Source organism: Canis lupus, chromosome 9, assembly GCF_003254725.2.
Source record: "Canis lupus dingo isolate Sandy chromosome 9, ASM325472v2, whole genome shotgun sequence".
NCBI lineage: Eukaryota > Metazoa > Chordata > Mammalia > Carnivora > Canidae > Canis > Canis lupus.
The window spans coordinates 7,036,350-7,057,666 of record NC_064251.1 but is presented as its reverse complement, the minus strand read 5'-3'; positions in this window follow the sequence as shown (position 1 = coordinate 7,057,666).

The following is a 21,317-nucleotide window of genomic DNA, read 5'->3' as shown; positions in this document are numbered from 1 at the left end:
TGAAGGTAGCTCAGAAGTCTGAAAATGAGTTTACATGGTGAAATCCAGATGCCAGCAAGGCTTTGCTCTTTCTAGAAGCTCTGGGAAAGAATTCATTCCTCACCTTTTTTTTTTTTTTTAGCTTCTAGAGAATGCCTACATTCCTTGGCCCATGGCCCCCTTCCTGCAACAGCATAAATTCAACTGCTGCCTCTGCCATTATATCTCCTCCGACTCTGACCCTCCTGCCTCCCTTTTATAAAGACCCCTTGTGATTTGATTGAACCCACCTGGGGAAGCCAGGATGATTTTCCCATCTCAAGACTCTCAACCTAAGCATATCTGTAATGTCCCTTTTGCCACATAAGATAACATACTGACAGGTTCTCAGGATGGGAACATGAGCAATTTAGGGAGTGATTACTCATCCTGGAGCACTGAGGGGTGGACTTCAGGCATGACTAGATCTAGGGGCTTGAACAGAATCATCCGGGTCTTTCCCTCAGCTCTACCTCTGGACTCTGCTTCCTTTTGTCTTAGTCTGATTCTCTATGCTGTTTCAAGTAGCCTCCCTTCTGTAACCAAGGAAAGTGCATCATGTAGCCCTTGATCATGGCATCTCAGATCAGTAGATGTTTTGGAAACATAATTTTTCCCCTCCCTTCCATTTCTCCCTCCCCTGGTCCAGGCGCCAGTTTTTATGTAGGCACCATGAATTAAATAAGGCACCCAGGGTGCTTGAAGAAGGGCCCTGGGAAAGGAATAAGACCTTGTTGAGATAGCTGGATAGAGGGTCAGTCACTTAATGTAGATATTAGGCATAAACTAATTTTATATTCCAAGCTGATGATGCTGGACACTTCAGGTACAAAGTCCTCTAGCAGCATAACTTGATCATTTTTTCCATCTTCTGAAGGCCAGGTCAACCACACAGACCCATGGGAAGATATCCCAGACTCACTCAGCCCAGGGCTTTGGTGTTTGGTCAAGCAGGGCCTGTGGCCATCATAAGTCTCCCTTGCCCTCACCGTGTGTCTCTGACCTTGAAGCAAGAGCCCCGTGTCTTCCCGGAACAGTACCATAATCACGCATCATTTCGATCTTGGTAGACTCCAGTAACACGTACAAGCTCTAGATATATGAACACCTTCATGGAGAAGATAATGAATTTACTATATAGACCTCTTGCCCTGGCCCCAAGCTCCCCTACTTAGGGGCTGTGGCTAGTATGGCCTTGCCTCGAGCTTTGCCAGGGACAGGCCTGCTTTGTACCTGTTTGATATCATTATTAATAGTTCTCCCTTCACTCTCAAAAGGATGCCTGCTTAAATGATAAGTATTATGGTTTTCCTAGTGGTAGCAGGTGTCACCCTCCTAAAGTTCTACTTAGCCTTGACCCAGGCGGGGCCTCCGAGGCAGCAGCTCGAGAAGACTCCACATCACACAGCTCCTTCTGCTAGCTTTAAAGCCAAGGGGTAATAAACCAGCCCTTCCCATTATACTGCCGGAGGAGAGCCTGTGACGTGGCCCTCTCTGTCCCATGGCCTCTGCACAGTGCCCTAAGACACCCTCTGGGCCCTCCCCTCTCTCGTTTCTTCACCCAGATCTGGATGGTAACAATCCTTTTGCTCTAGGGAAAAAAAACGTTGAAAAATTTTCCTGCACGTATTTATCTGAGTGCATTTTCCTTTATGTAAAGGTTTAAAGGTTTGTCATATGCATAGGTGTGTGTGTGTGTGTGTGTGTGTGTGTGTGCAGTCTGTTTTTATTTTCTCTCTCTCTGCCTTGTTAATGTGATTTTCCTTTCAGTCTCTCTCTCCTTTATCCATATAACCATTGGAGATCCATGCTAATATCCCCGGAGGGGTCCTTCCATATTTCCCTTCATCATCACGTACACTACCCTATACATACATGCATCTATGTATATGATTTTTTTTAATTTTTATTTATTTATGATAGTCACAGAGAGAGAGAGAGAGAGAGAGAGAGAGAGAGGCAGAGAGAGAAGTAGGCTCCATGCACCGGGAGCCCGACGTGGGATTCGATCCCGGGTCTCCAGGATCGCGCCCTGGGCCAAAGGCAGGCACCAAACTGCTGCGCCACCCAGGGATCCCTATGTATATGATTTTTGTGCACATCATCCACATGTATATGCTTATTATACAAGCACAGGGAGCCTTATCGTCGTTGTTTGTTTTATTGTATTAGATGACATTCGGTATCTCATGTCTCGCTTTTCTTATTCAACCGTACGTACCTTGGGGAAATTCTAAATCCTCTGTTGTAGCTCGAATTAATCGTTTGCAATAGTGTGTATATGCGCTGTAATTTATTCACCTGAATCTCTAGCAAGGGATATTCACTTTGTTTCCACAGGGGAATTTCTGAGTCACCAAAATATTCATGTGTTACGCTTCGGCCCTAAAGCCTTGGACTCATGTATGATGCACAGCCTTTAAAAGCTTATGTCAATCTGAAGAGTTCCATCAGCCGCCATCTTTTTCAAGGTGTCAGATTCGACCCACCAATCCAACCTTAGGCAGAGCTGGATGATGCCCTCATTTCCATCTAAACGTAATTGGCCTCTTCTATTCTCTCATGTTTTCTGTTTGAGGGCAATTCTGAATTGGGGGCACCAGCCAAAGCTAGGTCCCTGCACTGGAGCCATCCCAATATATTAGGAAGGGTTCAGGCTCTTGGAACAGAGGACCTGGCCTCAAATTCTGGCTCTACCACTTATAAATTGTTCCCAGTCCCAGCTTCCTTTATTTTTAAAAATTATTTATTTATTTATTCATGAGAGACACACAGAGAGAGTCAGAGACACAGGCAGAAGGAGGAGAAGCAGGTTCCATGCAGAAGCCTGATGTGGGACTCGATCCTGGGACTCCAGGACCATGCCCAGAGCCAAAGGCAGGGTCACTCAACCACTGAGCCACCCAGGCGTCCCTCAGCCCCAGTTTCCTGATCTTTAGAACAGGAGTCATGATATCAACCACATAGAGGGGTAAACGGGATTGTGCGCACAGCCCTAGGGGAAGGAAGCCTTCCCCACTCACTCACTCGTGAATCATGCTGGGGCTTGAAGGAGAAAATTCACATCCATCGGGGGTGATGCCCAGGGCAAACAACGCAAGTCTGATCCACAGACAGAAACAGGTTAATTCCAGGGTAATTGGATGCCCTGTCTTTGTTTACAGAACCATATGTGCATCAAGGATGTTGAAGACACTTATTGCTGGCCAAGTCCAGAGCACTGGTGAGCCACAGGGAGAGAAAAAGGGCTGGAGGTGCCCATGCTAGGGGGGGGTCCAGAGAGGAGGGTAGCTGATGAAAAGCTAAGGACTTGAGGAAGGTGCCCTGGATTATGGGTGCAGGGGTAGCAATGCCTAAATCCTCCTGAGCTCTGGCCACAAGCTTGGTGTGACAGTAGCAGGGAGTAGACATTCCCTGCCCAGCAGATGAGGTGTCTCCCCGTCCTGTCCACTTTCTAGACTCCCACCCACTGACCTACCCACAACAGAGCAGAAACTAGAGCCTGACACCACAGCATCCGTGTGGGCTGAATGTGTGTGCACCCCACCACCACCACCACCACCACCACCACCACCACCAAATTCAGATGTTGAAGCCCTAACCCCCAGTGTGATGGTATTTGGAGCTGAGCCTTGGGGAGGTAATTAGGTTTTGCTAGTCCTAACTATGGGGTCCTCATGATGGGTTTCCTTATGAGAAGAGGAGGAGAGATCAGAGCCCTTTCTCTCTCTGCAATGTAAGGACACAGCAAGAAGGCAGGTGTCTGAAAGCCAGGAGGGGAGCCTTTACCAGCAACCAACTATACTGGCTTCTTGATTTTGGACTTGCCAGCCTCCAGGACTGTGAGAAATAAATATCTGTGGTTCAAGCCCCTGGTATCTTGCTATGGCAGCTTGAGCTGACTGAGGCAGCATCCCTACCTTTCCTTTTAGGATACTGGGAGCAAAGACCAAAAGAATATTGTTAACATATCTGGCACCCAAAATTGCATCCCATAGCCAATACCAAGACCCGTGCCTCATCCACTGACATGTTCCCAGGGCACTGTGGCCAGCGAGGTGGAAAGGCATCTAGTGAGTTGGTGCTGGGGAGAAAGAGCCCACAAAAAAAATTCTTAAGGTCAGTGGAAAAGTTGGGAGTAGAGGATGACTTAGGCTCTGAGAGAGTTCTCTCTCCCCACCAAATTCCCATTAGTAAGGATCAGGCTTTAGCTTCAAACCAGACCCCAAGACACTACCTAAAACTCCAGAGAAAGTACAAGAATTCTAATTCCTTTCCTCCCCAGTAACCTTCTCTGAGCCACATAGCCAAATACCCCTCCCCCAGCATCCACCATCACTCATTGCCCCTCCCTAACACCCCCTCCCTCTCCCCCAGATCCTGGTAGGGAGCCTTTCTTAGGGACAACTTGCCCAGGACTCTGATATACTCATTTACACCTTACTTGGTGCTAAGCATGGTGTCTTGCACACAATGGGTGCTTTATATGTATTGGGCGAGTCATTGATTAGAAATCATAGGATGGTCAATACCAGCAGAGGGAGAAAGAGATCAGGAATCAGCAGTTGCCTAAATTGGAGGAAAGAGGGAAGCCTGGTCCCCAGCCAGAGCCTGAGTCTGGAACCCAGAGTCCCCACCAAGGAGGTGGAACCATCGTTATCAATTACCCAGATCCTGGCTTCGTTCATTCATTAAAATCTCCAAAATGAGAGTTGTGTTAATGGCCAGGCATGCTGTTCTTTCCCCTCAAGGTAAGAAGATTTATTGCCCAAACTTACATTTTATCGCGCACAACCGAATAAAAATGATAGATTTCCCTGCCCGCCTTACAGCATCCTTCCACAGTTATTAAAGTCTCTAAAAATGTTTTCTTAAAAAAAAAAAAAAGGCTAAAAGAAAGAGAAGTGGAGAGAGGGGAAACCAAGAGGAGATGGGGAAACGCTGGATTGCTGAGGGCTATCCATCTTCTCAGCTCGGGACCAAATAACCTTGATGTCACTATATTTTCTGCTCATATCCAAATTTACAATTTGCCAGCCAAGGAGAGGGAAATGCCAAACGTCCTCCTTGGAGCTGAATGCCAGGAACTTCTTAAAGGGCCCAAGAGAGGGGAGGACCCCAGCTCTGAAAACGTACAAGACACTGAGCCTGTCCCTATGCTTTTAGCAATTTTCTCTAAGTTGGGAGAACCCAGACTCTGATGACAAGGAGTAGATTTATAGTCCAGGGCCCCCAAACATATTTGGCCAAGAGCCCATTTGCACTCTGTCCCCTGATGAACAAACAGATTTGCAGCCAAGCTGAGCAGACTTGCTGGGCTGGAAACGCACCTGCTCAGGTGAGGAGATGGGATGGCAAAGCAACAGAGGAAAGCATGAGGCACAGCGCACTGGAGGTGTTTAACCCACGGAAAACAGCAAGCTGCACACCAGCCCGGCAAAAATGCCAGCTTGCACACACACACATGATGGGCAATTACACATCATTCATCTGCTCATTCCAGTAGGTCCCCAAGAACCTTCATCTCGCCATTTTGTTAATTTAATTTTACTAAATGCCAAGTAATACAATTGTGTATCACCCTTTCGAGGGCATATTGGGAATTCCTTCAGGACAAGAATGAGTTCTTAGTGCTCTCTCTCTCTATCTCTCCGTCACACACATGCACACACACACATACAGACACGCAGACACACGCACACATCCTCATACACCCTGGATGTTTTCTAGAGGAATCTGTTGCAGCCCATTTACTTGAGAGTGGTAAAACTATGTTTTAAAGCATAATTCAGAATTTATTATTCATTACTAGGTCATTCTTGCCTCTTTCCAAATTAGTGCTAATTAGTCAGTCTTCCTGGACTTGTTTCTAGGCAAATGTGGACATCTGTCCTTTGCTGAGACCCCAGTGTCCACTCAGGCAATTCCATCCTGACTTCTGAGGGGTTCCTACACCCCTAGGGGAGACCACAGAGCTCTGCAGCAGCCCCAGGGCTCTGTGGCCTCCCTGGAAGGCTCCCTCCATTGCTCTGGGTTTTCCCGCTGGGTGGGAGTCTGGAGTCCTGTCGGGGAGCACATTCCCGGCGTCGCCTGGAAGATAGCCACAAATCTGTCTCGGGCCATTTGACTCAGGCCCTCAATGCCAAGCTTAACAGGCACTTCTATTGGGCCCGATGTGCCAACGATCTATAAGCCATTAACCAGGCGGTATTAGACCTCACAGCTCGGCCTCCTCTGTGGGAACACACACAGAGAAAGGGGGAAAGGGGGAGAGAGGGGAGGGCTGGTGAGGGCGCTGGCTGGACAGCAATCGTTAAACCTCCCTGGCCCCATTAGGGCTCCAGAATCATGCAGGTCCTATCCTAAACCTAGTGTAAGACAGGACCCAGGGGATCCCTGGGTGGCTCAGCGGTTTAGCGCCTGCCTTTGGCCCAGGGTGTGATCCTGGAGTCCCGGGATTGAGTCCCACATCAGGCTCCTGCATGAGGCCTGCTTCTCCCTCTGCCTGTGTCTCTGCCCCCCCACCCCCATAAATAAATAAAATCTTGAAGAAGAAAAAAAAAAAAAGACAGGACTCAGCTCGGTGAGCAAGGGCCAAAGCTGGCCTGCTGAGAGTTAGGTCAGCAGTTCAGGCCTCAGAGGGTCACCAATCTCTGACAGGCCTTCTAGAAGGTGCACTGCCAGCATGTGTGCACTGGGCCTGTCCTCAAGCAGCGGCCTCTGACCCCTCATTCTGAGTCTGAAAATCTCCCCAGAGCCTGGGGACTCCCACCCAGAATGCCAGATGCCCCGTTTCCTATAAGAATAGATGGCTGGTGGGGTAACAGCTAACAACTGTTTGCACTCGCTGAGTACCAGGTGCTACCCTAAGGACTTCACACACGTGGCTCTTCTGTCACCACAGCAAGCCCACGAGACGGATGCTCTTCTCAGCCCCACGGCACAGGCGGACAAGCAGAGCCCTGTTAAGAAGGCTTCCCGGGTCCCACAGCTGGAAGGCAGCATGCCCACTGAACCAGGTGCTTGTCCTCATCACTCCCCTGCCTCTCAGAGCGGCCGGGAAGCCACAGTCATGACAAACGGGAGATAGTCCAGCTCAAGGTGGTCCTGAGAGTCCCAAGTAGAACTGACCACGGCTCCAGTGGGACTGACCTCCAGCCTACAAGCTCGGCCAGAGCTGTTTGCCCAGACAGTCCTGGCTCAGTGACCCAGGAGAGACCAGAAATGGCCTTCTAGAAACAGGAGTGTCTACATTGCTTCCATAATCAGAGCCTCTTAGACCATTCGTGTCTTTAGGTCCAGGATCTCCCACCTCTGAGGTTCTTGTGACGGGAGTCTCAGTGGCAGCTCCCCTCCACCGGCACCAGCTGGCTGTGCCAAGGGGACTGGTCTCCAGAGTCCCCTTCTGTGCCACAAGTCCCTTCATACACAGGTGGGACGGGATGGGCTAGAGTGAGCTGGGCCGACATGGGAAGGGAAGTGGATGGATAGTGTCTTTGTAGTTAAATTATCCATAGGTTCCAATCTCCTGACTTTCCAGAAATTGATGGATAGTCATCAAAACAGAAACATCCACACAATCCCAACACCTACCAGACAGCAATGCACGTAGTAGCCTGTGGTCCGGTGCTGCTCATGCAGGATTGGAAAAGCCCTGCTACATGTGCCTCACTCAGCGCGGGCTGCTGTAACAAAATACCACAGATGGGGCTTTAAGCACAGACATTTATTTCTCCGAGCTCTGGAGGCCGGGACGTGCAAGATCAACGGTGGGCAGATTCCGCTCCTGGTGAGGGCCCCCCTCCCGGCTGGCAGGCACCTGCCTTCCCGCCATGTCCTCTCCTCACAAGGGCACCAATCCCATCGTGGGGACCCCACCCTCATGATCATCTACGCCTAACTACCTCCAAAGGCCCCACCTCCAAATACCATCAGGCTGGGTGTCGGGTCTTCAACGTGTGGATTTCGCTGGGACACAAACATAGAGCCCATAACACTGGACCTGCCAGAGCCTGCACCCTCGGACTGTGGTTCTGGAGGCCCCTTTCCATGCTCTGCTCCCCCGCTGTGGGCCTCAAACTACCTGGATCCACCCTAACCACCACCCACCACCCACCTCTGCCTTTATGGACTCGCTCAAAAGCCCCCCTCTCCCAGGAAGCCTTCTCTGACTACATCCTCCCTTCTTCTGATCCCGAGCTCTAGTTAAAATTTGTCACCCGGTTTAACACTTGCTTCTGTACAACACTGTATCGATCTTTAATCTTGCAATCCAGAGCACACAGCCTACATTTTTGCCCCGTGGCAGTCTTGAATGAATTTAATTTCTTAATGATTAAGAAACAAACTCCCAAGGAGCCATAGAGCATTGACCCTTCATTTTATACGTTTGAAAACAGGGGCTCCCAGAAGTTACAGGACGTGTCTAATGCCACACGGCCAGGACAGCCCATGCCTGGGAGCTCGGGGTCTCGGTGTCTTGGCATGAGTTCCAAAAGCAGAACTTTGGGCAAAGATTGGAGCGCAAGTGGTTTCTTTGGGAGAGGTGGTCCCGGAAGCACGCGGAGAGTGCGCAGAGGTGAGGGGAGAGGGAGGAAAGCTAGTTAAGGGGGTGCTCATGAGTGAGCAGATCCCTGCTGTGGGCAGCCGGGGGCTCAGCCATCTGGGGGCCTCTGGGAGGGTGCAGAGCAGAAGAGCGAACTGTGTTTCTCCATCAGCTCCCGTCCCTCTGGGCTGAGAGCCTCGCTTAGGGATTTAAGTTCCAGCACTTGCACCTGACTTGGGGTACTGAGCTCGCTTCCACAAAGCCAGCTTCCAGCAGTGGAAGCAGAAGGCTCTCCAGCTCTTCAGCCGCCTTCCTGTGACCTGTCCACCATGGCTGGGGTGGCCTCCAGGGGGACAGGCCACCGTCAGGGTCTGCCACGGTCAGTAACACTCGCCGATCAGTGAGAATAGGATTGCTACCTCAATTTCCCTTCCTATCTGTTTGCTGGGGACTAGCCTCTGAACCAAGACGTCAGGTGAAAAGCTATGACCCCTCTGCTCCACTCCCACCCCAGGGACATTGTCATGGGGGCTTTGAAGGAGACCAGGAAAAAGTGCAACATCCAGGGACGCCTGGGAGATGCGCCCCATATTTGCCCGCCTTCCCGTCACAGGACCCTTCTCCCGGGCACCAGCTGTGCAGAGGTCGGGAGGGACCGAGTGTTAAGCAGACCCCATCCTGGCCTCACCCCCAGGGAGGGTGGGCTGTGGCCGGGGAGAGCTGACCAGCCACGGGCTGTGCGCCCCTCTCACAGCAGGTGCGTGAGCACCCCGCGCAGAAACACAGGCCGCAGCCCCACCCGTGTTGCACAAAACTCCCCACTCTCATCCCCCTGGCACGTTATACTCAGTTTATGAGGCAGAGCTAATTGTCCCTTTTCCCTCTCGTCCTACGAACCACGCTCAACTCGGCCTGCGAATACGGGCCTCTGCATTTGACTTGCTTCCCCGAAACGTAACCCCGAGCGTAGCTCCCACGCCTCCAAACACGCACAGGGAAAGCCCCAGAACGGGAGTGGGCAAACCCAGAGTCTAGCCTCCCCCTTGCCTCTAATCCACTCCCTACACATGCTGTGATGCGACCCTTTCTAGGCCTTATTCTTCTCTTCTGCAAAATGGGGGTGCTGGGTGGGTCCTTTGATAAGGAACTTCTCAGCACTGGCTTTCTGCATGGTGATTGTAAGGAGCCCCCACGGATGCCGAGGCCCCTGTCCCGAGAAGCTTCGGACCCCTGGACGGACAGCACGCATCTGGGTGCCTCCCCACCTCTGTGACCTTCTTCAAACACCCACGGCCCTCAGCATCCCAGGACACTGCCCACCGTGCTGACAGGCCAGGTCCGGCGGGCGCAAGTAAGCGGCGGCAGTGTAGGTGGTGGCGGCACCCTGCTCTGCCCTTCCTGCAACGGGGCCTCAGGGTCTTGGGGCAGAGCCACTTCGGGGGCCTGGCACTGAATGTCGGCCCCCTTCCCGGAGATGGTACAGCCACCATCCCACCCTCTGCTCCCAGCTTGGACTCTGCTTACACCCGCACAGGTGGCTGTGTTCCCCATGGAGCTGGGGTGGGGAAGGAAAAGCTGGGAGGGATCGTATCCTGGTTCCCCTTTTGCCTCTGATCCTTGGGGAACACTGTTTCAGATTTGGAGGGTTTTCTTTTTTCTTTTTAAGATTTTGTTTATTTATTCATTGAAACAAAGACAGACAGACAGACAGAGGGAGAAGCAGGTTCCCTGCAGGGAGCCTGACGTGGGACTCGAACCTGGGTCTCCAGGATCAGGCCCTGGGCTGAAGATGGCGCTAAACCACTGAGCCACCGGGCTGCACTTTTTTTTTTTTTTTTTTTTTGGAGGGCTCTCTGATAGGGCCCTACTCCCCCAACACCCCTGGTGAGTAGCCTCAGAGCAAGGGATTTCTGGGACACAGCCCCCCCAACAGCCTGGCCATCCGGCCTTTGAAGACCAGATGTCCAGCTGGGTGTAGGATACTTTTAGGGGAACGGCAGGGAGCTGGGCCCCCGGGGGGCCCACCCAGGCCAGCCGGCTACAGGATGTACTAGTAAGGGCCCATTATTCCCTGATGGTGCAGTATCCGATCTTTATTTGCTCAGATTATAAACGCTGCTTGTAGCCCTTCCTTTTGCAAAGCACACCTCAAACTTCTCACGTGCTAGCGCTCCCCAGCACCACAGCCAAGCAAGTGATTATCGCTGTGCCCCAGGTGGGGGAACTGAGGCTCCAGGAGCAGAAGAGACCGGGTCAAGTTCAGGCAGCCCCTTGATTTTGGGAGTGGGGGGGGAAGGAATCTACGAAGCAGGGCGGCAGAGCAGTGCCTCCTTGGGGCCCCGGGGAGTGCACCGGCCCCCTCTGCCTAGGGGCACAGCAACCCATAGGCCTCTGGGATTGGAAATGGAGTTTTCAAAAACTATAACAGGTGAGAAAGACAAGAAAAGAAGGAAGGGGCTGGAGACCCCCATGGTGCAGACGGCCCTCGCCAGCCACCCCTCCCGCAGCCGCATGTCCGGTCACCCTCTTCCCAGTACTTTCCTTTCACATCAACATTCAATCATCTTTTCCCATTCACTCCGTCTCTTCCATTTTTATCTTACGCTGCCCGTGAAAATTGGTGTGAAATAAAAAGGCAACTCTGCCTACAGATGTAATCAATTGATTTGGCAGGTAGCCCATGGACACCTAGGAAGGGGAGAGCCAATTTCCGAGGTGGATACTCCCCTCCTGCATTTTCTTTCCTCACCTCCTCCATTCCCGCCTCGGGGTCCCCCTCCTTTTATTTTCCTGTCTCCTTCTTTTTGGCCTTGCTTTGATCTTCTTATTTTCTGCTTTGCATGTAATGGAAATGAACCAGTCCATGGGCTCCCCCCGCCCCCGCCCCATCTCTCATTATTATTATTTTGTTGTATGAAAGGCAGTGGAAGGAAGGCTGTCTTTCTCCGCTGCCTCTGCAGGGCGCCTGGAGACGCTCCTCTGTGCTCCCAGGAGCCTTGTCCACCTTCCCGGGCAAGTGGGACCAGGTTGGAGACCCCAAAGGATCCCAGCCTCCTAACCCCTTGCAGACACCCCCAGGTAGGAGAAAGGGCTATAAACTCAGTCCCAGGATGACCATCTCCTCATCCTCCAGGAAAGGAGAAAAGGTCCCATGCTGGGCACTTGTCTATTTTCACTCATTACTTCTTTTATGTGTTAAGCATCACGGGGGGGGGGGGGGGGGGGGGGGGGGTATAAATTAACAAAACAAGCAGAAACCCTTTCCAAGTGCATCGCCTGGCACAGAGTAGGTGCTCAATAAAAGGTGGTCACTGTTGGTCACTATTACTCCGAAAGTCTCTATTATGGTGCAATGAATAGTGTCCAATAAATATTAAAGTCCTCCCTTCTAGAGGCAAGTGAGACTAACCGGATACGATATCTGTTTATGGGTCCTTCTTGTTTTAATACGAGAAAGGATGGAGGAGTGTAGCCCAGATCCTCAGTCTGACGCAGTCTAGATGAGAAGAACTTCATTAAACACAAATCAACATATAATTAAAAATTTGTGATAAGTGGTGTGAAGAAAATGCACATGGTGCTACAAGAAGACCTAATTTAGAAAGGTGGGGGAGGGAGGCCTGTGGCGCCAGTGTCTTAAAAAAAAAAAAAGCACCATTTAACCCAGTGGTTCTCAAAGTAGGGTCCCCTCAGCAGCAGCAGTGGGGAACTTGTTAGAAATGTACATTTTGGGATGCCTGGGTGGCTCAGTGGTTGAGTCTCTGCCTTTGGCTCAAGGCATGATCCTGGAGTCCCAGGATCGAGTCCCCCATCGGGCTCCCCGAGAGAGCCTACCTCTCCCTCTGTGTCTCTCATGAATAAATAAATAAAATTTAAAAAGAAAAAAAAAGAAAAAAAGAAATGCACATTCTCAGGCCATCCCAGAATTACTGAATCAGAAACCCTGGCGACAAGGCTGTTACTTAAGCTCTCCAGGTGAGTCTGGTGCTTCCGTAAATGTAAGAACCGCTGATGTAAGCGGAGACCAGAAGGATGAGTGGGAGCTGGCACGTGATGGGGAGAAAGAGGTCTTTCCAGGCAAAGAATAGCATGTGCCAAGGCCCTGAGGCGGGAAAGCCCATGGGAAGGAGGCCACAGTAGCTGGGGTGTAGTGAGGGATGGAGAGAGAGGGGTTGGAGATTTGGACTTTGCAGAACCTGCCCAGGGGGATTTTCTCCCAAATCTAGGACACTATAAAATCTCAGTTTATGTCTGTGCTGGCGGGGGGGGGGGGGGGGGCGCTAAGGTTCGCACAAACACGCACCCCTCTGTAGTCTAGCTCCCTGCTGCTCCGAGTGCTTCCCAGGGTCTCTGGCCCCTTCCCCAGCCATACCTACCGCCCCTGTGGATGGGACCCTTCTCAGCCCAAGGAAACAACGGCCCTGCGGGGTTGCCGGGGGTGGTGTGGGAGGTCTAAGAGGAAGGCTCTTTCTTTTCATTCTATGCCTTGTGATACCTAATAGGATTTTCCAACTGTGCATATATTATTTTTATCTTTTTTAAAATGTCAATAGGGGGTATCAAAACAGTGGGATTATAGGTAATTCTTGTTTCTGCTCTACAGTCGCTTGAATTTTATGAAATAAAAGCAAACTCAATTTTAGGAAGCCAATATTTATCAAATACTGTTATGGGTCAGGTGCCTTAGTGAGTTCACTCTTTATTCCCTTAACAAGTCTCTGCGGAGCACCTGCTGTGCCCCACGCACCCTGCAGACCCAGGATAGAGAGGGAAAGGACCTAGTCCATGGAGCCTCCCTTCTCGGGGCAGGAATCAGACCCAACAAGCAAATTTAAACTAAAAATATGGGCACCTGGGTGGCTCAGTGGATGAGCATCCACCTTCGGCTCAGGGCATAATCCTGGGTCCAGGGATCGAGTCTCAGATCGGGCTCCCCGCAGGGAGCCTGCGTCTCCCTCTGTCTGTGTCTCTGCCTCTCTCTTTGTGTCTCTCATGAATAAATAAATATATTTTTTAAATATTTAAAACAAAAAGTAAAAATATGTTACTGTTTGCACGGGCAGGAGAACAGGATGTGTGGTGTGGACCGGGCAGAGAAAGCCCGAGAAGGTGGCACCTGAGTGAGATGAGAGGATCTAGGAGTTCACATGTTGGGGGAGGACGTGCAGAAGGACCTAGAGGGCAGGTGAAGGTGGGCATGGGCCTGAGGAAACACAAATAGGCTGTGCTGGCATAAGGGGGTGGAGAGCTCGGCGAGAGGGGCCGGGGAGCCCTGTGGTCCGCTGTGTGGACTGTGGCTTTTCCGTGGGACCTAGTGGCCCCCCCAGGATGCACTCTGACATTTGGACAGGACAGCTCAGCCCCTTGTTACGAATTGCCCGAGAGGGGAGCAGGACAAGAGTGAAGCAAGGAGCTTGGGGCAAGGGTTTGCTGGGGAAGCTTTGGGATGATCCAGGTAGGCAGGTGCAGGGGACCCACTGTGGGTCCCACTGGATAGGCTCCGACATGGAGAGCCCACGGGATTTGGTGCTGGATTGGACAAGGGAGAAAAGATGGGACCCTCTAGGAGGGCGCCAAGGTTTTTTGACCTGAGCAACTGGAAAGTTAGAATTGCCATTTATTGAGAAGAGGTTTGAAGACGTGAGAGAAGTGTTTTGTGTTTTGTTTTGTTTTGTTTTGTTTTGTTTTGTTTTTAAGGGGAAGAGGGAGCTGGTTGACTTGACTGAAGACAAGCCAAAGTTGAGTTGCAAAGGTGTGGGTTTGGATCCTCCCGGGGCACAGACGCCAGGACAGGACTGGCTGTGGGAGAGGCTTAGGATGGTGGGGGAAAGGCCCATGATGATGAGGGGCGGGGAGTCGGAGGGGGCCGGGAGGGCCCTTGGCTGGGACGCTGGCCTTCAGAGGAGATGGGGAGGGAAGGAAGCCGGGGAGGAAGACCCTCCAGCCACACCCAGTTCTGAGAATGTTCTTGCCAGGCCAGGGTGGGGTCCTTGAGCCTAAATCTCCGACCAGAGGTGCCCCCATCCCACAGGCATGGGCCTGCCCCGTACCCTCTCTCTGCCTGTCCCCCAGGAGTAATCACTGGCTGGAAGGAGCCCATGGGGTGCATGGCCTCGGGGTACCCCAGAGCAGGGTCCAGTGGCTGTCAGCTACGGCGCTCCTGCCAGCCAAGGTGTGAGTGGAAAGTTCTCGCGGCACCCACAGCCTATGAGATATATAACCGGAGATTTCGAGGAGACAGTTGAATATATGAGCCTGGAGTTCAGCGCGGGGTCCAAGCTGGAGATAAAAATTTAAGAGTCTTCAGCTTATAAATGGTATTTAAAGGCATGAGATGGATAAGAGTGTGCATAATAGGCAGAGATGGGCCCCCGGAGGACCGAGCCCTGAGGTGCACCTGCATTGAGAGGTGAGGGGTGATGAGGAGGGGAGGCCAGTTGGGGGGGCAGTGGGAGGGAAAGCAGGGCCCCTGGGGGCCGGGAGGTCAAGGAAGGAAACTGTTGCAAGGAGAAGGGACCACCCCCTTTTAAAAGACAACCGCTGAGCATTTGCCGGGACTACCTGTGCACCCCGCCCCGTGCTGGGTGCTGCAGTAGGCACGGACCCCCTTCCCCTCGGGGACCGACACACCCAGCCCCAGTTGCTGGGAGTGTTGACTGCTGACACCCATGGCTGCACCCCTCCCCAGGGACTGGGTGATGCTGAGCTTCAGAAGCTCAACCTCGGCGTCTCTGCATCAGTCGGGATACCTCAAAGGGTCTGCCCTCTGGGAGAAGAACAGGTTCATCCGCTGGTGCAAAGAGGCACATGTCCAGCAGAACCACTCACCAAATCTGAATGTTCCGGTGCCGGCACCTCAGGTTCGAGGCAGCAAAGCTGCACTGCCGTGTGAGTTCTCCACCCTGGTGGGGTGAACAGTGATCTCCAAAGAGATGTGTCCACATCCTAATCCCCTGGAACCGATAAAGCCAACCTTAATTGGAAAAGGGGACTTTGCAGATGTAGTTAAAATCATCCCGGATTTAGAGTAGGCCCCGGATCCAATGAAGAGTGTCCTTTTTAATTTTTTTTTAAGATTTTATTTGTTTATTCGTGAGAGACACAGAGAGAGAGGCAGAGACACAGGCAGAGGGAGACGCAGGCTCCATGCAGGGGGCCTGACGCGGGACTCGATCCCAGGACCTCGGGATCATGCCCTGGGCCAAAGGCAGGTGTTCCACCGCTGAGCCGCCCAGGGGCCTCCAGTGAAGAGCGTCCCTACAGGAGGCAGGGGAGGGGCAGACACAGGGAGACGCGCAGGGGAGAAGGCCTCGGGAGGACCCAGGCAGAGACTGGAGGGGTGCGTCCCCAGGCCAAGGCACAGCAGGGCTGCCAGCCGCCACCAGACGCCAGGAGAGAGGCAGGGAACAGAATCGGGGCCTCCGGAGAGAACCACCCCTGCCCACACCCTGATTTGGCCTCCAGAACTGCCAGAGAATCAGTGTCTGTTATTTTAACCGCCCCAGTTTGTGGTGCTTTATTACAGCAGCCCGGGAAACCACGACACCCCCTTGCCACTTCCTCCTCGTCACCTCCCTGCAGAGATCCAGAGATTTCCGCCTCCCCTCCCTCTCCCCCCACCCCTGCTCGCATTCATGCCGCCACCGAACCCATCATCAGAATGCTGAATCCCCAGGTCCCCATAGCAACGGCTCTGATGCCAGAACCCAGGATTACCAGTGTGGATCAGCCCACGAGATAGCTTCGAGGTGGGGGCCGGGAGGGGTCTGCTGAGAAAACAAACAGCAGAGGGAAGGCAACACCGAGTGACAAACCCACTGAGGTTTGTATTAGCTGCTCTTTAAGAAAACAAAGCGCTGCAGAAAGGCCCCCTCACCCGGCTGAATAATCTGCAGGTACAGAAGCAAAAAGCCTGGAAGAGACGCGCTGGGCCAGGAGCAGGTGCGTTCCAGGCCGTGCTGCCGCCCTAGCGGGCCCCGAAGATGCAGCCACCTCCCTCCCGGGTCCTTTCCCGCACCCTTGTCAAGGGCCCCACCGGCTGGAGGTCCCCCCACCTCGGGTGTCCAGGCTGCAGGTGAGCAGCCTCACGGCCCCCGTCCCCGCCTGAACAGTGCCCTGCTCTGGGTGGCCTGGCCACTCTGCGACACAAGCGCTCCACTTCCACAGGGAGCACATCTGTGGTGCCGACCCAGGGCCACATCCTGTCCCCGCTGGCATCCCCCAGTGCCTCCTGGACCGGCCCGGGCTTCGCACCCAGCGACCCACCTTGCAGCTTTCACTGTGGTGACACCCCTGCCACCTGCCCCTCACCCAGCCAGGGGACACAGGTGGGCTCTGCTGCTGTCTCTGCCCGTACAACAGGTGCGGTCCCGCCAACACCTTCCTCCCTCGTGCCCTCTCCCTTCTCCTCCTGTGGGTCCCCAGCCACACTCCTCCGGCCCATCTCAGGCACTCCCGACGTGGGTTTCCAGCCAGGCCCACCCAGCGCAACCCCCGATGGCCTTTCAAACATGGGCCGCAGGCCCAGCCTGTCCCCACGCTTTGCTTCCCGAGAAAGTCCCTTCCCGCCTACATGTGCTCACATGCACCCACACACTCACATACCACAGAGACACACAGACACACTCCCACCGGCTCACACCCACCCACACGAGCACCAGCACGCCACACAACCCTTCCATGTACATTCTCTCACATGCACGCACACACTCGGAGATGGAGGCTCGGCGGCACTTCCCGGCCACACAGGGTACAGTGGATGTGGAGGGCGGGAGGCAGGTGGGACCTGAGCTAGGTGGCCAACAAGCCTGTGGGCCCCACGGTGGTGGTGGTGCTGATGGCCTGACATGCACCGTGTCCCCGTCTGCCTTCGTCCAACTCACCCAACACGGTGCAAGACACACAGGACGTTCTTCAACAATATTTCCTCCACCAGTAGCCCTGAGTAAGAGCTTACCTGAGTAAGAATGTGCAGCAACTTCCAGTTTGCAGCCCAGCACTTCAAGTCAGTCTTGTTGAAACCCTTGGATCATTTAAAAATAAAAAAGGGGGGGAACCTGGATGGCTCGGTGGTTGAGCATCTGCATTTGGCTCAGGTCGCGATCCTGGAGTCCTGGGATCGAGTCTCACATCAGGCTCCTTGTGAGGAGCTTGCTTCTCCCTCTGCCTGTGTCTCTCATGAATAAATAAATAAAATCTTTTAAAAAATAATAAAACAAATGTTTTTGTAAGTAAAGGGAGAACTCCAATGTCCTTAACTGCTCATAATTCTGCAGACCTCCTGACTCACAGCCTCTGTGCCCCGAGGCCCCTGCCCTGGAAGGTCTCCCCGCGTCCCTGCAAGCTCTCGCTATGTGTTGGGCATGAGCAAACCCTGAACTTTCAGGTGTGGTATGAATAAATGAATGAATGAGTGAGTCAGCATCACCTTCCCTGGGCCTTACTTAGCACAGGCCTGGGTAGAGTGAGGGCATCGGTCAAGTTGGGTAAGTGGGTGGGAGGAAGTGACCTTTAAAATCTGACTTCAAACTCATTTCTAGGATACTTTCTGGAACATTTCCATTCCGTTCCGATCTCCCTCTTCCTCGGGCATTTCCTTCGTGTGTAATGATTCAGCCTCAGCAGTTTTCCCATGTGGGTTTAGTCATGTCAGTCGACGCGTGCCAGAGGACGTGTGATCCTATCACCGTCGCCCCCCCACGAGGCCATGGTTCTTCTGAGCAAGGACACTGTTTCCCTCATGCCACAGTGAGGAAACCTGCCGCGGGCCCAGGTCACCCCCTCCCCCCCGTTGGACAGAGTGACAGCTCAGGCGAGGGCAGCTCCTCCATACACGCTTCTGGGAGCAGCAGAGCTTCTGGCCGGTGGCCTTCAGGGTGGGGGTGGGGGGGGGCAGATAATGGTGCTTCTCCTTAGCTACATTTTCTTACCTTTTAGGGTAAGGATTCAAACACTATTCCTTTTCAGACCCCGGGGGGGAGGGGGGACATCTGATTCCCTTCCTGGGGAGCCCTTCTTTCTGGGAAGATGACAGTGCTGCTGGAGGAGTCCCATATGCGGGGCCCTCTCTTGGTGCAGAACTGGAGTCGCCCTGGAGACTGGGCCTTTGTCTATGCTATGGCCTTGGCTGCCATGCCCTGGCTCCTCTTACCCCTGTTTCTAGAAGCAAAGAGAAGAAGGAGTCTGCAGACATTTCCCAGAAAGAAGTTGCCAGAACTCCCCAAACTTGTCTATGGATTCAGAGGCACGGCATACGATGATGCCCTTGTTACCCAGATGCACCCAGTCTCTGCCCCGTTTCCTCACACTCTGGCTAAGTCAAACCCAGTCAGCAGAGCAGCATAGAATCCTCCAGGGTGGGATCCAGGAGAGACTCTGGGGCCGGGGGGGTGGGGGGGGAGTGATGTCCTTTGGTCTCCAGATCTGTAAAGCTGGGTGACATTAGCCCTGACATCACTGGTTGCCTTGAGGACCGAATGACAGGAACCACATAAAATGCCCCGCATCTTGCCTGCTGTGTAGCAAGCGCATCGTCATGGTTGACGGTGATGATGATGACTGAGGATGAAGGCCGGGAGGAAACCGAGCCTCGCCCCCGGGGTCCCCAGGGAACTAGGGGCGGAGCTGCAGCTGGAACCGTGTCTCCTTCCACTTGGGCAGCTCTGGGTTGTCTCACCACCGCCGTCTAGGACCAGTCTGGCTCACACCAAAGCATCGGCCGAACCAACAGTGCCCCCTACAGGCCTTGGCTTCCAGGGACGCCCCCACCCAGGGCCCGTGGCCTCTGGAGTGCAGCGAAGGCTTCCCTAGGAAAAGAAGGCTCCTTGAGATTTTGCTGGAACTCTAGGATTTCGGCTCCCAAAAAACGATATCCCTGGAGTGAACAGCTGCCTCTCCCCTTCCCCCCTTCTCTCTTTCCTCCTCCCAAGCTTCTTTAAAACACTGGAAGTAGCACAGATACTAGGCTGGGGGACAGAAGGCCCAGGTTTGAGGACAGCTCAGCCACTGGCTGGCTCTGTGACCTCTGACGAGTCCTTTGGCCTAACTAGGCCTCATGTCTAGAGAGCCCTACGGTCCCAGGCGACTGCCCAGCTCGGGAACTCCCTGAGCCAACAGCCACAAGGAGTTCAAGCCATACCTTGCTGCAGTGCAGGGCCATCTGGGGGTCCCAGATTATCCAGATGGGTGCATCACCACCTCCTTGCTCAACCCCACCAGCACAGCCCACGTCCCCCTCGGCCATCCATCCATCTCAGGGCAGGGTGCTCCAGGGGGCTGCGGGTCTACACTGCGGCAAGCCCCACCACCTGTCCGGGTTCCCCTTCTCTGGGTGCTGTGGATGCCAGCGGGATCGGCCCATTCGTTCCTGTCTGGCACTTCGCGGGGTCCCCTTCCTTGTGGAGTTATGATGAAGCCTTGCAATGATGCCTCCTGACTGAAGCCAATTTGACTTCTATAATGGCCTGAGAAAAGGTCGCAGCCTGGGAGTCTGTATTACTCTGTCACAGAAATTAAAGGAGCAGTTTGCCACAATAAAGGACCATCTGCCTAGTGGCCTCTCACCCTTGCCAGCATCCTCCTGCTATCTTCTCTGATGATGTGGATAAGAATCCTGTTACAACAGCAAGCTCGATAAATGCGCTCTCCAGCACCACAGGCGGACCAGACTCCGGCAGACACTCCCTGTGATTTACGGAGCCGCTTGTGGGGGACAGGGGAGCCTTACTGAACATTCTGTCCACCAGCCGATTTCCTGGGATGTCTCTCTGGAGGTGCTCCCTTGATGATCCAAACAGTGTACAAGGAGAGGAAAAAAAAAAAAAAAAAACAACTCAGGAAGTAAATGCACCAAATCGTTTTCAGGCAGGAGGTGAGGGGGAAGGAAATATGAGCTTCCAATTCTTAATTTGTATGTATATTTTAAAGTGTTTCTTTCTCTCTTTCAAGTGAACAAAAAACAAGCATCTTCCCTGGGGGGGTGGGGGGTGGAGAGAGGAATGTATAGGTTGGATTGCTTTTTTTTTTTTTTTTTTAAGATTTATTTACTTATTTATTCATGAGAGACACAGAGAGAGAGAGAGGCAGAGACACAGGCAGAGGGAGAAGCAGGCTCCCTGCAGGAGCCTGATGTGGGACTCAATCCCAGGACTCCGGGATCATAATCTGAGCCGAAGGCAGACACTCAATGCTGAGCCACCCAGGCGTCCCGATTGGATTGCTTCAATGTCACCTCCAGGCAAGCTAAGAGAAAAGGCAAGGAAGCAAAGTATGTAGCCTGGCCCCAGACAGTGGTGGGATTTGGTGAGGGAAGGGCTGGGTGCGGCCGTGGGGAGGAAGGACAGGCCCTGGGAAGAACAGGCTGGCTCCCAGCATCACAGAGGACTTGCCATCTGATCAGCCTGGTGGGATCACACATACATTTCTCACCCAGCAGCACCCTGGCTCTGGGGAAGGCACCGTTCCCGCTGGCTGAGCCGTGCGGCTGCCTCTCTTTGCAGGCATCCTGGAATTTCCAAGATGACTCGTTGGTGGAGGTCACCCTCTCACGATAGGAGATGAGAAAACTTGCCATCAGTGGCTCTTTTTTTTAATATTTTATTTATTTATTCATGAGAAACAGAGGGGGGTGGGCAGAGACACAGGCACAGAGAGAAGCAGGCTCTCTATCTCCATCCCGGACTCCAGGATCACGCCCTGGGCTGAAGGCAGATGCTCAACCGCTGAGCCACCCAGGTGTCCCGCCATCAGTGGCTCT